We start from the raw sequence: 16,628 nt of genomic DNA, 5'->3' as shown, positions 1-16,628 counted from the left end.
AACCTAGAGCAGATTGGACCTGTATTAATCAGTGCATACAACAAGATAATGAAACTGTAGATGGATACTATGGTAGATTATTAGAATGTTTCAATAACCATAGTGGTATGCCTATTCCTGAAAGTCAGAAAAATGATAGTTCATATGAACAACAATTGAAAAATGCATTTTTGAAAGGTTGCATTGCCCCTATCAGTAGCTTTATTACAAAGCATATGATAGATCATCGAACGAGTAGGCTACAAGCCTTACTGGAGTATGCTAGGCATGCTGAAAGACATTTTAACAGTAAGAAGAAAAAGCAGGTCTTCACAGCTGAAGATGGAGCAGAAGTCTTTGTAGTACAGTCGGGTAAAAAGGGTAAGAGAAACACTCAGGGCAATAAACGCTCTGACAGAGACTCAGAGGTTTTTGAGGAAAGAAAGAGAAAAGGTGAGTGCTTTAAGTGCGGGAAGAGGGGACATTTAGCAAGAGATTGCAGGTTGAATAAAAAATTGTCTACGGAAGGGAAGGATAGAAGTGATGAGGATTGACTATATGACAGTCACAACATTCAACAGTCATCAGGAGAGACTAATGGGCAGGGAGAAAATGTAAACTCAGTAGAAGGAATAAAGGAAGTGCAAACAGATGTAGAAAATGAGGAAAGCGAAGTTTTAGATTTAGCCTTGTTGAGCTTGGAGCTCTATTTGGCGGACAGAAAACCGGAAGTTACACTTCTGGTGGAGGGGAGGGAAGTGAAATTTTTGTGTGATTCAGGAGCATCACGAACTTTGATACACCCTTCAAAGTTACCGGAACACTCTGAATCACCTGACTACATATTAGTGAAAGCAGCAAACGGGCAGCTATACAGGGAACCACTTTCCCATGATATAGCAATAACTGACCCTGTTTCAGGTATGACCCAGAGAAGTAAAATAGTACTTTCTGCAAAATGTCCAGTAAATTTACTGGGGAGAGACCTTATGCAGCTCTTTGGCATAGCAGTAGTTCCTACCATGAAGGGTATGGAGGCACAAAGGCAAATGGATACTTTTGTGGTGCGATCGGAGGGTGAAACCTATTATTGGTACAGCCAGGACCTAGTCACGACTGGTCCAGGGGCAGTAACCGAGGAACTGATGAACGTAGCCATCAGTAAGGTACCCTCCCTTCACATTGATCAGCAGCATTTGCTGCATTGTACTCTGTACTATTGTAGCACACCAGGGCCTGATAAGGAATATGAGCAAAAATTGTTCAGAAATCCCGCCAATAGACTAGTGTTACGAACCTTGTACTGGGATACTGAGGGTAATAGTGTGGTGAGTTGTTCATTACCTCAGGAATTCATGGGATTATATAAGTCCAACAGGCTACCGCATGTCAGTTTAACCAAACATAAAAATGTCAGATGGGTGGACCTGGGTGAAAAAGTGACAAGATGGGAAAGGCAAACTGACTTAGAATTGTCAGAACAGGGAATACAGAAGCAAAAATTAAATTGGCTAACGCATAAACGCCCAGCTGTACACTTACAGCAGAGTGAGGACAGCTGATTGGTGTTCTTGTTAGAAGAAGAAGAAAAAGCCTTGTGTGATATACCAAGCACTCTTTGGTCAACAAGGAAATCAGATGTAGGGCTTATTCGGACAGCAGGTCCAGTAACCATTACACCGAAGTCAGCATTTAGACCGCAAAAGAAACAATGCCCTTTGAGGAAGGATGCAGAGCAGGGAATCAAGACTATAATAGCGGCATTACTCAAGGAAGGGATACTGGTAGAATCTTTAGATTCACCATGTAATACCCCTCTATTTCCTGTTAGAAAAGCAAATGGGGAATGGCGGATGGTACAGGATTTACAAGCTGTAAATGATGCAATAATACCTAGGGCACCTACGGTGCCAGACCCACACACTTTATTGAATGATTTAAAACCACAACAGAAGTATTTTACCGTGGTAGATATAAGCAATGCTTTCTTTTCAATACCTATACATCCAGATAGTCAGTATTGGTTTGCTTTTACATTTTAGGGTAACAGATACACCTATACTTGGCTATATGGGATACTGTGAAAGTCCAACAATATTTGCACAGGAGATGGCTAGCAACCTGGCGGGGTTTACTCCACCGGGCAGTCAAGTTCTACTTTATGTGGATGACATCCTGCTTGCGGCCCCTACCCAGCAGCAATGTAGGGAAGATACAATAGCATTACTGAAATTTTTAGCAGAACAGGGACATAAAGTAAACAAGCATAAATTGCAACTTTGGAGAACACAGGTCAAGTACCTGGGATATGTGGTATCCAAGGAGGGTAGAACATTAGATGAAGATAGGAAGGCAGCAATTTTACAAGCACCCAAGCCAACTACCAAGAAGGAAATGATGTCCTTCCTGGGGACGACTAACTTTTGTCGAAGTTGGATACCAAACTATGCTTTGGAATCAGCTCCATTGGCTGATTTAATATTTAAAACACCGATGGCAGCACAAGATATACTACATTGGACTCCAGTAGCAGAAACAGCTTTCTGCAGGCTAAAACGATTGATAGCTTCATCATTAGTTTTAGGACTCCCGAATTATCATAAGAGATTTTTTCAGACTGTAGATTGTAAGCAGGGATATATGACGTCAGTCTTGGCCTTAACAGCATGGAAGTAAGCAACGCCCCATAGCTTACTATTCATCGCAGTTGGACCCAGTGGCACGGTCATTGCCACATTGTGTACAGGCAGTTGTTGCAGCTGCTATGGCAGTACAGGCTTCGGCCTCAATGGTATTATTCCACCCTCTCACTTTGAGAGTGCCTCATGCATTTGCGATAATTTTGCTGCAAGAGAAAATAGCATTCTTATCCCCTGCTAGACATCTTTCTTGTATGACCATGCTGCTGAGTCAGCCTCATATGGTGATTGAACATTGTACAACATTAAATCCATCAACGTTACTTCCGACTCCTGTGGATGGCACACCACACAGTTGCCTACAGGAAATGGAGCAAATAACTTTACCCAGACAGGATCTTACTGATATACCCTTAGATTATGCAGAGGTGACATTTTATGTGGACGGATCATGTAGGAAGGGTCCTACAGGAAAGAATCTAGTAGGTTATGCAGTTGTTACTGATGTTGAGATTGTAGAAGCCCAACCCCTGCAGCATAACCTGTCTGCTCAAGCAGCAGAATTGATAGCTTTAACACGTGCTTGCACTCTAGCGAAAGACAGATGTGTGAACATATATACTGATAGTCAGTATGCTTTCTCTACAGTGCATGTTTTTGCGCAGCAGTGGAAGAATAGGGGAATGATAACATCCACTGGTAAACCGATTAACCATGCGCAATTAATCTTGAATTTATTAGATTCCAGTTACCTACTAAAGTAGCTATTTGTAAATGTGCAGCTCATACAAAGCAACAGGATAAGATTTCGAAAGGTAATGCACGAGCTGATGCAGCTGCAAAGCAAGCAGCCTCAGACTCAGACAATTTATTTTTGAATGAGGAATTACAACCCTCTGAGATTTTAGATTTAGAAATGTTAAAAACAATGCAAACATTAACTACGAAGGCAGAAAAACAGAAGTGGGTAAGACGAGGAGCAATCCTTGAAGACGGACTGTACATCTCCAAAGAGAAAAAGCCAATATTACCGTCTAATTTATTTAGATATGCGGCTTTGTTGAGCCATGGGCAGAGCCATGTCTCAACAGGGGGGATGGTACAGTTAGTTAACAGAATATTCCAAACATATGGATTTACGAACTACACACAAAAATTTTGTGCAGCGTGTCATATTTGCAGTAAACATCATGCACAGGGAGCATTCAAACCGAGCGAGGAGTTTCCCTACACCACCATATCCATTCCATACTATTTGTATGGATTTTATAGAACTGAATAAATGTGAAGGAAAGAAATACTGTTTAGTGATCATAGATATGTTTTCAAAATGGGTAGAAGCTTTTCCAACCAGGAATCCGGATGCAGCAACAGTGGCAAAGGCCCTAGTAAAGGAAATAATTCCTAGATTTGGCATACCGGAAAGAATCTATAGTGACAATGGAACACATTTTGTCAACCAGACAATCCAGCAACTTGGGAGATTCTTTGGGATTTCCCTGAAGAATCATTACCACCCACAGTCAGCAGGACTGGTGGAGAGGTACAATGGGATTTTGAAAAATAAGTTAAGAAAGTTGATGAGTGAGACTCAGAAGAATTGGATTTGCTGTTTACCTTTAGCATTGCTGAGCATGAGAACAGTTCCAAATGTAAAGGGTTTGACCCCCTTCGAAGTAGTATTTGGAAGGGCATATTATGTGCTACAGTGGAAAGCTCTCATGCCTGCAGAGCTGGAGGTCGATGGCTCATTAGCCAGTTATATGAAAAGATTGTTAACCAATAAGACTGTTTTGCAGTTAAACTCTTTTTCAGATAAAGAACAAACGAAGCCGGACGCAGTGCTAACTACAGGATCCTGGGTGTGGTTGAAAGTTATCAAGAAAAAGAACTGGACGAGTCCAAAGTGGGAAGGTCTGTACCAGGTACTGTTGGCAACGCCTACTGCAGTGAAGGTTGCGGAGAGGTCGTCCTGGGTTCACCTGATACATTGCAAACCGGTAAAGAATTTTCAGCTTGATAAACATTTTGTAGCTGATATACCACAGAGACAGAATGACCAGGGGCAGAGTGTATAAAAATACAAAGCAACCCCAAAGACATTGGTTTACTGTCCTACTAATCATACACCTATTAACCATGTTTGTGGTGACTTTTCTTTTGCTGGGATTTTTCCTGCATATAGCTACACAGATAAAAATAATGAAACGTGATGAACTGGCCACAGATTGGCATCCAAACTTTAACACATACCTAGCCATGAAGCATGTGTATGTAGAGACTATGAACATTTCAAATTGCTGGGTTTGTACTGCCATACCTACCACATATGGAGGACTTTTGATATCTGCTGTCCCCTTGGGGATAAATGAAACTTGGGAAAATGTACTTTTTGATACAGGTTCTGTGAGATCACAGGACAAAGTGGCACTGTACTTACCTGTTACACAAAAATGAATTGTTTGTTTTTATAAAAATGATACACTCCAAGTTGGTTGGAGTAATTGTAACATAACTGTGTCTTACAAATGTTATATAAAAGCCAAAGATCAGAGTACTAGTTGTAGCACGAATTATGATTCGTATTTAAGCTTAATGAGAACAACGTTGAAAGATGTGCAGAAAAATCCTGAATTGTATAAACAGTTGTCTGTTATAGACAGGAAAATGTTTCATTCAGAGTTAACCCGCATCAGTACTAAAGTAGAAAATTGTTATTTTATTTGTGGGAAAAAAGCATATAAATGGTTACCTGAGAATTGGTCCGGCAGTTGTTTTTTGGGTTATCTGGTTCCAGCCATAAGACATACTGCAGAATTGCCTCTGGGTAAGATCTGAAATGTAAGAGATATAGCTCAAGAACTGGGAACTCAGTCGAGAAACCTACTAATCCGGTGGGTAAAATCGAAGCTGGTTGGAAAGATCATTCATCCGTAAGAGATAAAGAAAAATTGACTCATATGGACTTGAGCGACAGTGTTATATCCTGGGCTGGAATATTCCCAGCCTATGGAGCAGTCAAATCAATCTGGGAACTGAGGAAATTGTCAAAACTTCTCAAAGTAATGAGCAATGCGACTTTTTCCGCTCTCGAACTTGTGACTGATGAACTGAATGCAATGAGAACTGTTGTGCTACAAAATCGAATGGCTCTTGACTTCAACCTAGCGGCGAGAGGTGGTACGTGCGCGCTTATCAAAGAAGAATGCTGTGCGTACATAACAGATAATAAGCACGAGATCAACGACCACCTAGAGGTAATACAGCAGGTATCAGCCATGGCGGAACCAGGCCCAAACCCACTGACGAACTTTTTCCAGAATCTATTTGGTGGATGGGGTTCAATCCTAATGAATATCTTGATTGCCATTTGTGTTGTTTTGCTCATATTGGGAGCATGTGTCTGTTGCGGGATACCTTGTATGAAAAGATTAGTTAGGGACTTTGTTGACATATATGTAACCGAGACTATGTATCAAGACCTGGAGTTGAATCTGTTAATACCAAATGAAATTCTTTCTGAAATATAAAACAAATGACTTGCCTAGTTGAAAGTTCCGGAGAGGAAGAGGCTAGGGAATGAAATAATGTTGTTTATGTTTCTGGATAGAATAAAAAGCATTAAAAGGAGGGAGAATGTTAGAAAAATATATATCTAAACATATATGAAGTGCTAGTTTAGAAGCAAATAGTATGTAATGCATTTTATTCTATTTTACAATATGGCAGTAGAAATGATCTTGCATGTAATTGCTTGAAGCTTAGCTGCAGTGTGATTGAACTCTGACCCTGGCAGTAACCAGCTCAGCAGGCTTATGTCTTTCAGCATTAATTATCTGCTGGGTTAGAGAAAAATAAATGTATGTACATGTATATCTTTCTTCCTTCCACTGAGGAGGATGGCATTGTGAGCTCTATCGAAGATAGAGTACAGCTGCTTACCAGAGAGACAAAGGAGCGTATTAAGAAATGAACTGACTATTGTATTCGAACACGTCTGGAACCTTGAAAGAGCAACATTTACAGAAAGACATTGTAACTGACCAGGTGCCTTGCAAGGCTGTATTATTCTCATGGGAAAACTTTTAAAAAGTATAACCTCAGCACTTTCTTATGAATAGAATATTGTAGACTGTAATGATGTAAGTGCCCTGTGACTGACCACGTCAGTAAGGTGGGCAAAGCTGATTGCAAATAGTATAAAAAGATGTATACTTCCTGAATGTAATTAGTCAAAACTCTATACTTGTACTGTATAGTTTTTTGCCTCCTGGTGTACACTAGTAAAACGTTTTGAACTTGAGCTTCCTGTGTTATTGACTGTCATTTTGAAAAGCCTAATGATTTTTACAGTCTGATTTTAACAATTTATTTGACAGGCCACCAGGTCAAACCTCAACATGCATACATACTGACCACTCTCACACAATATGAAACACACACCAACCTGACACAGGCATACCTACATATTGTACAAATGCTACAATCTATCCTGCTACCTTGGCCACCTCAGGTCATCTGTGCTTCATTAGTATTATACATACACATACATGTAACTACATGTTTACATCGGATTGGAGGGGGGCACACCTGACTGTTACTACATATCTACATAGGATTTGGGGGCATACTTGACTGTTACAACGTGTGTACATTAGATTGGGGGGGCACACCAGACCACTACTACATTTCTACATAGGATTGGGGTGCACACCTGACTGTTACTACATTTCTAAGTAGGGTTGGGGGGAGTACACCTGACTGTTTCTACATTTTGACACAGGATTAGGGGGCCACATCTGACAGTACATTTCTACATAGGATTGGGGGGGCACACATGACTGTTACTATATTTTTATATACAGGATTGGGGGGCACACTTGACTGTTTCCACATTTCTACATAGGATTGGGGGGGCACCTGAGTGTTACTACATGTCTACATAGGACTGGGGGGGCACACCTGACACTTGTGCACATTTGCTATGACTGAATTGGTATGTCAGGTACTCCATTTCATTCTGTATTCCAACCTATCATTCTGACTAGAGGCATATTAGTGTACTACAGGTCTTAGGTTTGATTGACCTACATATTAGTTTCTGACTTCCTACCCTTCAGAACTAACATTCCACTGCCTGACCTGATGTACTCTGTCTGTGTAGGCCTGGGGGGGTTACCCATAGGCATCATTCAGAGACCTTAGCACAGCCTTTGTTTGTGTTTGCCTGCACCTGTCCTGCTGGCTGAGACTGTTGTTGGGTATGTGAACCTCCCTGACTGGCATGTGTGTGTCATATGGACACACATGTGTCCCAGTACATTTCCTCCAGTGGGTTTTGTCACCATGTGTAGTACTAGCTACTATGGTGACACCAGTATTTGTTATAGATCTCATGCTGCCACAATAGGTGTCTACTATCTGCTGGCATCCCATTCAGCCACCCGATTCCTTTGCAGGCTCACTTCCATACCATAGATACAAGTAACAACACATACTACTCCATTTGGCAATTGGTAAGGAGAGCGACTTACCTTGTGGGTGTGCCAGTATTGAGGGTGGTGCTGGAGGGTTGCCTATGTCGGATGCACATAGTACACTCCCTATACATGGTTGAGCATAGGTAGTGTCATACTTGGCATCCCTTTTACTGTATGTGCAAGTCAGAGAGTGGTGTTATTCCCTGGGTTTCTCATGTGTCAGTGTATGTGCTATACATTGCCACTTTGCCAAGGCCAGGGCATACTAGACATGCCTCCTTCTACCTACTGGGGCAGGCTAAGGTTGTTCCTCCTCTGAGTCACTCTGTGCCTGTGCAGGCCTTGGCAATGGTGGGGGGCTGTGTGGCCCTGACCCGTGCTGTTCCTGCTGAAGCTGATTCCACAGGATCATATTTGTGTAACATGGCACATATGATGACAATTTGAGTACATGTAGCTGGGGAGTACTGCAAGGCTCCACTGGATGTGTTCAGGCACAGGAACTGTGACTTGAGCATCCAAAACACTCTGGTCTGTGCATGTGCCTCATTATGGAGTTCGTGTTCGGGTGTGTGTGCATTTCCGATGGGTGTCATCAGCCACAGCTCCAGTGCATAACCAGCATCTCCCACTAGGTGACCGTAAGGGATGTCCCCAATGGCAAATCTCTGGTACAGCTGCGTCAGATGCCAGATGTCGGAATCATGATAGCTTCCAGGGCAGCCAGCACACACATTCATTGTAATGCCCTGGGCATCACACTCAACCTGGCAGTTGATGGAGGGGAAGCTCTTACAGTTGATGTAGACCCTACCTCACTCACCAGGTGGTGCTTTGATGCATATGTGTGTGCAGTCTATAGCACCCACTACATCAGGGTATTCTGTTATTTGGTGGAAGAGATGCATATTGCTGGCCAACACCTCACGAGTGTTGGGAAAATATACGTGCTCACCAGCATGTGCTGACATGGTATCCAGGAACTGGTGGAGTACCCTGGATGCTGATGCCTGTGAGATCCCCATGATATCCCCAGTTGGCCTTTGGAAGGTACCTGTAGCTAGTATTCTTAGGTCTACACATACCTTGGTATCCTCTGGGATGGGTTCCCCTCTGTTAGTTATGTGTGTGAGGCGTGGCTGGCACAGCTCAACAATTTGCTGTAGGAGGTCCCTGTCCACCCTGTAGTGCTCCACTATTTCCAGCTCATGTAGCCCGTGGTAGGTTACCCTGGGTCTGTACACTCTTCTCCATCTCCTCACTGTGGGTTGGTCAACAGCATTCTCATCCTAACCACCCTCAGCCTCTTCCACATGCTGATGTATGAGAGCTATTGCAGCCCCTATAATTTTGTTGTTTTTGTTTGTTAAAATTCCCCTGCTTGTATACACCAGTGGTGTAGGGTATGTGGAAATAACCAGAGGAAAAGGTGTTTGCATAGTTTATAGTAGTGTTCTGGGCTGGGCTGGGCTGCTGCCTGTGTAATTGGCTGATTCTGATACATTTCACCTGCCAGCTATGCTAGTTCTCCTAGTTTCCTTCCTACTGCTGTTTTCTCTTCCCAATGCCTTCCTGTTTAAGCCTGGGGGCGTGCTGCACAAATGCAGTGCTCAAATGTGTACAGAGCTCCTATTTCATGGTTTACTTTTTTTCCCCCTTTAACACCCGGTACATGGCATGCACGCCTATTTCCATTTAGGCAATGTAAAAAGTGCTAGGCAGCCTCAGACACACACCCTTGGTTAGCTCTGCTAAGCTAAGGGCAAACCCGAGCCACAGGGCTCCAGTCTGCTTACAGTATGCCTGACAACCCCCCACCCATGATGCAGATTTTATCACTCGAAGGAAGAAGACATGGAACACTAATGACAAACCCTGTACAGCTGTGTGAAGTTGATTGGAAGGGAAAAAAGTAGCAGTGCTAACTGTGGAATGTAGGTTATACATTTCACTCACATTTCCATTGATACACTGTTTGCTTATGGTGTTCCTTGCTGACATACTGTGTGGAAATAGGTTCCTGGTGTGTAGATAGCCACTGTACAAGATATGCAAAAAGTTAGGAAGGTTGAATGAAAGTATTGATAAATGCTTACAGTGGCTTGCTCCAGAGAACTGCTTACAGGTAGCATCTAAAGGCACCACACCATATAAATCTGTTTTATTGTACAGGACAGACAAGTATGTAAATCAGTACCATACCATAGTGACCTGAGTTGGGCCTACCCTTAGTTTTGAGCAAGATGCAGCACACATGTAACAAGTGGCCATGGAGAATGGCATGCATAACTACAGTGTGTGAAAAGGTATCTGCACAATGTTAGGTGTTGTTTATATCACTATCTTGTACTTCGCTATACTGGTCTGGGTGTTGCAGAGGTCCAAGAAATGAAAGGACTGCAGAAGTAATGCTGACATACTATAGCAAGTTAGGCCATGCTGACCACACTCGACCATGGTTTGCTGAAAGGATACCTATGTGCCTACAAAGATGAAGTGTGCCAGCTGGATGGGTGATGCTTATCAGCTGGAATCTCTATGTTGTATTGCATAGTTTTGTGAATGTTTGATGAGGGTTTAGTGTGTGTGTGTGTGTGTGTGTGTGTGTGTGTGTGTGTGTGTGTGTGTGTGTGTGTGTGTGAGTATGTGGGGAGGTTCAAATATATATGCAGTACACATAGTTATCCAACTGTGGTATTATCCTATGAGTACTTATCTGCAGGATGGGGCCACAGTCAGATTAACTAATTAATGGTAGTCATTTAGCAAGCATTGCATATTTCCATATGCTAACAAACCATATTCTTTCTACATGCAGCATTATGCCTGACAAAGGAAACAGTCAAAACATTCAAGTTTTCTCCTATTGAGAATGAGGCATTGTTGCAAGTCCACCATATCTATGGTCAGTAGATTTTTTTTGGCCAGAAGAACACAGAATGGCTCTACTGTGACCATGCATGAGAGAACATTGTACCAGGCAAAATTGTTGCTGGAGGACAGGATGAAAATTATGATTAGGTCAAACACAGGGCCCATCAACATGATTCATGATACACAAAACCATGCTGCCTGCCTTGCATGGTAGGGTAAGGTGGCAGGAGGAGGACAGTTGGCTGAATCACCTCTGGTAGAGATTGCAAGTTTCTTCTTCTGTGGATGGGGAGGGGATCAGATTCATTTCACCTCCACAGCAACATGTTATAACTTGAATCTGAGCTGCAATATGCAGCATGCTTTTAAAATGTCTATTGGCGATATGCTAGGTGTCTTGTTGTTGGATCAATATTGTTTTGTTAATGTTCCAAAACAATGAACCACATATGGTTGTGATCATATGATCAAAGTTATGGAATGTCAAAAACAACAATAACACCCAAAACTGTATTTCTATAGGGGATAAGCCCCCTCTGCACCCCCCACACAACCTGTTACTTATATATTGCAACTCCAAGATCACACTATGGTGGGGAAAGGGCAAAGTCCCTGACCCCCACTGTACCTCAATCTCAGCACAAACAGTTTGATGTTGTATATCCTCGATCATATAGTCTCGACCATATGTGCTTCGATGTTTCATAACATCAATAAAACAACATGGATTCATGTTGTATCAAATTGGCATTTTACAGTAGTTTCTGTACTATATGTGGATGTGCTTGATGGTAGACTCATGTTTTCCTGTTATGTAGATACAGCATGATGGCAATAGATGTGAACACCTGCAGAACGCAATATTATCCTTTTTATTACTACCACTGCAGTACATTCCCATGACTTCTGCACAAGAATCAAATATATATGCAGTACTCATAGTTATTCAACTGTGGTATTGTCTTATGAGTACTTATCTGCAGGATGGGGCCACAGTCGGATTAACTAATTAATGGTAGTCATTTGGCAAAGATTGCATATTTACATATGCTAACAAACCATATTCTTTCTACATGCAGTATTATGCCTGACAAAGGAAATAGTCAAACATTCAAGTTTTGTCCTATTGAGAATGAGGCATTGTTGCAAGTCCACCATATCCATGGTCAGTAGATTTTTTTGTCTGGAAGAACACAGACTGGCTCTACTGTGACCATGCATGACAGGGTATTGTAGCAGACACAAAATTGTTGCTGGAGGACAGGATGAAAATTATGATCAGGTCAAACACAGGGCCTATCAACATGATTCATGATACACAAAACCATGCTGCCTGCCTTGCATGGTAGGGTAAGGTGGCAGGAGGAGGATGGTTGGCTGAATCACCTCTAGTAGAGATTGCAAGTTTCTTCTTCTGCTTCTTCTGTGGATGGGGGAGGGTGATCAAATTCATTTCACCTCCACAGCAACATGTTATAACTTGGATCTGAGCTGCAATCTGCAGCATGCTTTTAAAATGTCTATTGGAGATATGCCAGGTGTCTTGTTGTTGGATCCATGTTGTTTTGTTAATGCTCCAAAACAATGTACCACATATGGTTGTGATCATATGATCGAAGTTATGGAATGTCAAAAACAACAATAACACCCAAAACTGTATTTCTATAGGGGAATAAGCCTCCTCTGCACCCCCACACACCTTGTTACTAATATACACCAACTCCAAGATCAGACTATGGTGGTGAAAGGGCAAAGTCCCGGACCCCCACTGTACCTCAATCTCAGCACAAACAGTTTAATGTTGTATAACCTCGATCATATAGTCTTGACCATATGTGCTTCGATGTTTCATAACATCAATGAAACAACATGGATCCATGTTGTATCAAACTGGCATTTTACAATAGTTTCTGTACTATATTTTATTTATTTTTATTTATTTAACATTTGTTGACCGGGAATGTCCGACTAGGTTCCACAGAGCCTGTTTTCAGCGGAGGCCCGGGGAGAAATGCTCCAGATGCATGTCTTTGGAATGTGGGAGGAAACGAGAACATGCAAACTCCACACAGAAGGCACCCCAGCCGAGAATCGAACCGGAGAACCTCTTGCTGTGAGGTGACAATGTTAACCACTGCACCACTGTGCCGCCCAATGTGCTTGATGGTAAACTCATGTTTTCCTGTTATTTAGATTCGGCAAGATGGCAACAGATGTGAACTCCTGCAGAAGGCAAGATTATCCTTTTTATTACTACCACTGCAGTACATTCCATTTACTTCTGCACAAGGAATAAGACAAAGGTAATGGGTTATAGTGGGTACAGTGTTTTGGTGTCATCACAGGTGATGTACTATATGGCTCTATCACTGTGGATATACTACTGCCAGACATTCGACACAGATACAACAATTATGGCAGGGAATGGCTAGCACATTCAGGAAGCACAATAGCACAGCTGATTGCAGGGAGTGTGCAAACCGTATCATCTACCCACACTTTAAACATTGCCTCTCAGTCTGGGGTGATCACCCAGGACACACAGATAATAATTATAATGTAGATTATTTTTCACATATGTAGTCTGGAAAGTGATCCTCCTTATGCCTCAGGCCTACTTGTCTCTCCAAGCATCACAATGTGTGGGGATGTACATACATGTCATGGGTACTGCTTTCCAAAAGAGCTGGTAGTGTTAAAGTTTACTTATACATCCCAGAGAATGTGCAGGGCCCATCAGTGCAGGCTAGCATTACATCTGTCTTTGAGGAGATGGTACATGGTAATGCTCAGTGTAAATCATGACCTAAGGGAGTGCAAGTCTTGTATGTGTGACCTTACAGAAATATTTCATCACCTTCTGACACAACATGGGAACTCCTGTTAAGCATGCATCCCAAAGCCACTCCACTCTGTCTCCCAAGAAAGTGCCCGATGCAGATGTGGGAGTCCTAGATCACTGTCAGCCAGTGTGGTTGCTTTCACAATAACATTGAGTGAAGAGGTGTGTACAGAGAGGAAAGACATCCCAGAGGCTATGGTACTCATGCCAAAACCATTACTGTTACAGGTTGCTGTTCATGGTCAAGCAGCACTCCAAACCCTGGCCAAGGTGATGTTACTACTTGTGAGACTCCTGAGTGAGGTAGGTCCTGATGAAGTGAGTATGCACAAGATGCACTTCTTCCATGAGTACCTTGGACCTGTACATAAGATCAAGACACAGTTCTGTACCACCTGATTAGACTGCGTCCCAGCATGCTGACACACACACACACACACACATATATATATATATATATATATATATATATATATATATATATGGATCTAGGACTTTTGATCAAAAGATCAAAACTCCAAATCCATAATTACTAAACACACTTTAATGAAAGTGCTTTCACTGAAAAAGCGCTTTCGCTAAAGTATGTTAAAAAACATTAAATCTACTGCTATGCAGAGGGCAAGCCCCCCTGCGCCCCCCCCCACACCCCTACTTTAATATTCCCACTCTGAGGTCGCACTACAGTGGGGAAAAGGGAATTTTCTCTTATCTGCACCATAGTATGATCGGCACAACAAACATACTTAACCGAAAGTGCTGCTTTGGTGAACAGCACTTTCGGTTAAGTATGCCCGCCAATTAATTTTTTGGTGGAAAGTACTAAATAACATATATTTCTGAACTGGAGTACTGCATTAAGTGCAGATGTGAGGTGTCATTGTAATAATGTGGTAAAATCCACAGATAAACACAAGTGTCCCATACAGTATATGTACACATGAATCAGGGATACTAAATGAAGGTATAATGTGTACTGAATGATAAATCCATACAGTGTCCAAATCTACCACTTTTCCAAGACCCATGTTTCATTTTTGTGTAAATTAGTGCAGGGGTAAGTGGGAGTAAGCAGTTTTAAGCAGTAGTAAGTGGGTTTAAGCCAAAGTGTGCAGGGGTAAGCAATGCACACACAGGTTAAGCAATTTTGAAGCTAACTCTCAGTAAATATATTTAACCAGAAGTTAGTATTGCTTACCATCATGCAAACCCACTCAAACCCGCTTATAACTGCTTAAAAGTGTCTTAATCACTCTGTATCCATCAGTCACTGTCCTGCCCAGCAACAAAATAAACAGCCCTTGCAGATCTTGAACCCAGAACCCTGTACACTAGAGTCACAGCAGTTAGCCACTAAGTCATCACAGCAGTGCATAAAATTGAGGTATCCCCAAACAGATCCTCACTATAGCAAAATCACAATTTACATGTGAAAGGAATCTTTATACAGTTTTATGTTGTATAACCTACTACATAACATAAATATGTGAACTGGAGTACTGCATTAAGTTCAGATGCGAGGTGTCATTGTAACAAAGTGGTGAAATCCCTCAATAAACACAAGGACCCCATACAGTGTATGTACACATGAATCACATATACTAAACAAATATATAACATGTAATGAATGATAAATCAATGCCAAACAGCAAATAGTGTGCAGATTTAAAAAATATGCAATGCTAAGCATTGCACAGCCCTGCTTACTAGGTGTAAGCAATGTGTAGGCCAGCTAAATCAATCTTCCTATTGGTATACACCTTTAAGCAATTGCCAACCTTAGGTAAGCAGGTTTGCCCATAGCGTAGGATTTTCAAAACTATCCAATCATGGCAAAGTGCGGGAAATAGGCTCTATTTAAACCCCACAGGCAGGAATGCATCTCATAACTGGTTGCAGCTTTCTCCTGTAGGCACTATGGCCAGTGTGGGAGAAGGATTGCACTTCGGGTGCAGTGCTGGGGCATCCAGGTGTCCAAACTTATGGCAGGACTCCTTATTAAAGACCATGACCAGGGACTGCTGCAGGGCCAGTACCAGGGTTCCCAATATAAAGCGGAAGCCTGGGACCATCTCGCCCATGACCTCACCAGTGCCACTGGCATCCCTCAAACTGGTGAGCAGGTCAGTCATCACTATGCCGACCTGAAACAGAGGAAGAGGGAGCTCTTGGATCAGTGGATCCAAGAAGCTATGCAAGGTGATGTCCCAGCAGTGTGTAAGTACTCATTCTACTACCTGTTTAGTAATTGCCAGCTCATGTATAGTCTGGATAGGTATGTCTACATTTGCCTCTTATGTCTTTGACAGTGGCAGCAGAGTGGGCTGTGAATCAGGAAGCCCATGCCTGTAGGCTGCAGAGGCTGCATCGTGAGGCAGGTTAGTAATAATCTTCCATGTACTGTCATAAGAAATAAATCTAAAAGTAGTAGAAAGTTAATTGCTTGTATAAAACTTGTATTGTATATGGCATGTACTGAATAAACCAGACAATATGGCAGGAAGAGTCTCATATATGTTGTATGTCAATAAAAGGTTAACAGCCTGGCAATAAAGGTCTAACTCCTGGACTGCTTGTGCTTACTCTGGTATCATATGGTAGTGTAGTGTTGAAATCTCTTAATACTACTGTTGTATTAAGCATTGTTACCCACACTGTGTTACATAAATAAAATGTGTAGGAATGTCTGTATATGACTGTTGTAATCACAAGGTCATATTGTACAACTGAGAGAGACTTAGAAAACAGTGAAAAGATAGATAGCATACTCCAAATAACACACTCAACTGAGATGTGAAGTGTTGTATTTTTAGC

Source organism: Protopterus annectens, chromosome 10.part0, assembly GCF_019279795.1.
Source record: "Protopterus annectens isolate FY-2018-M chromosome 10.part0, PAN1.0, whole genome shotgun sequence".
Classification (NCBI taxonomy): domain Eukaryota; kingdom Metazoa; phylum Chordata; order Ceratodontiformes; family Protopteridae; genus Protopterus; species Protopterus annectens.
Note: the sequence above shows the minus strand (reverse complement) of the source record.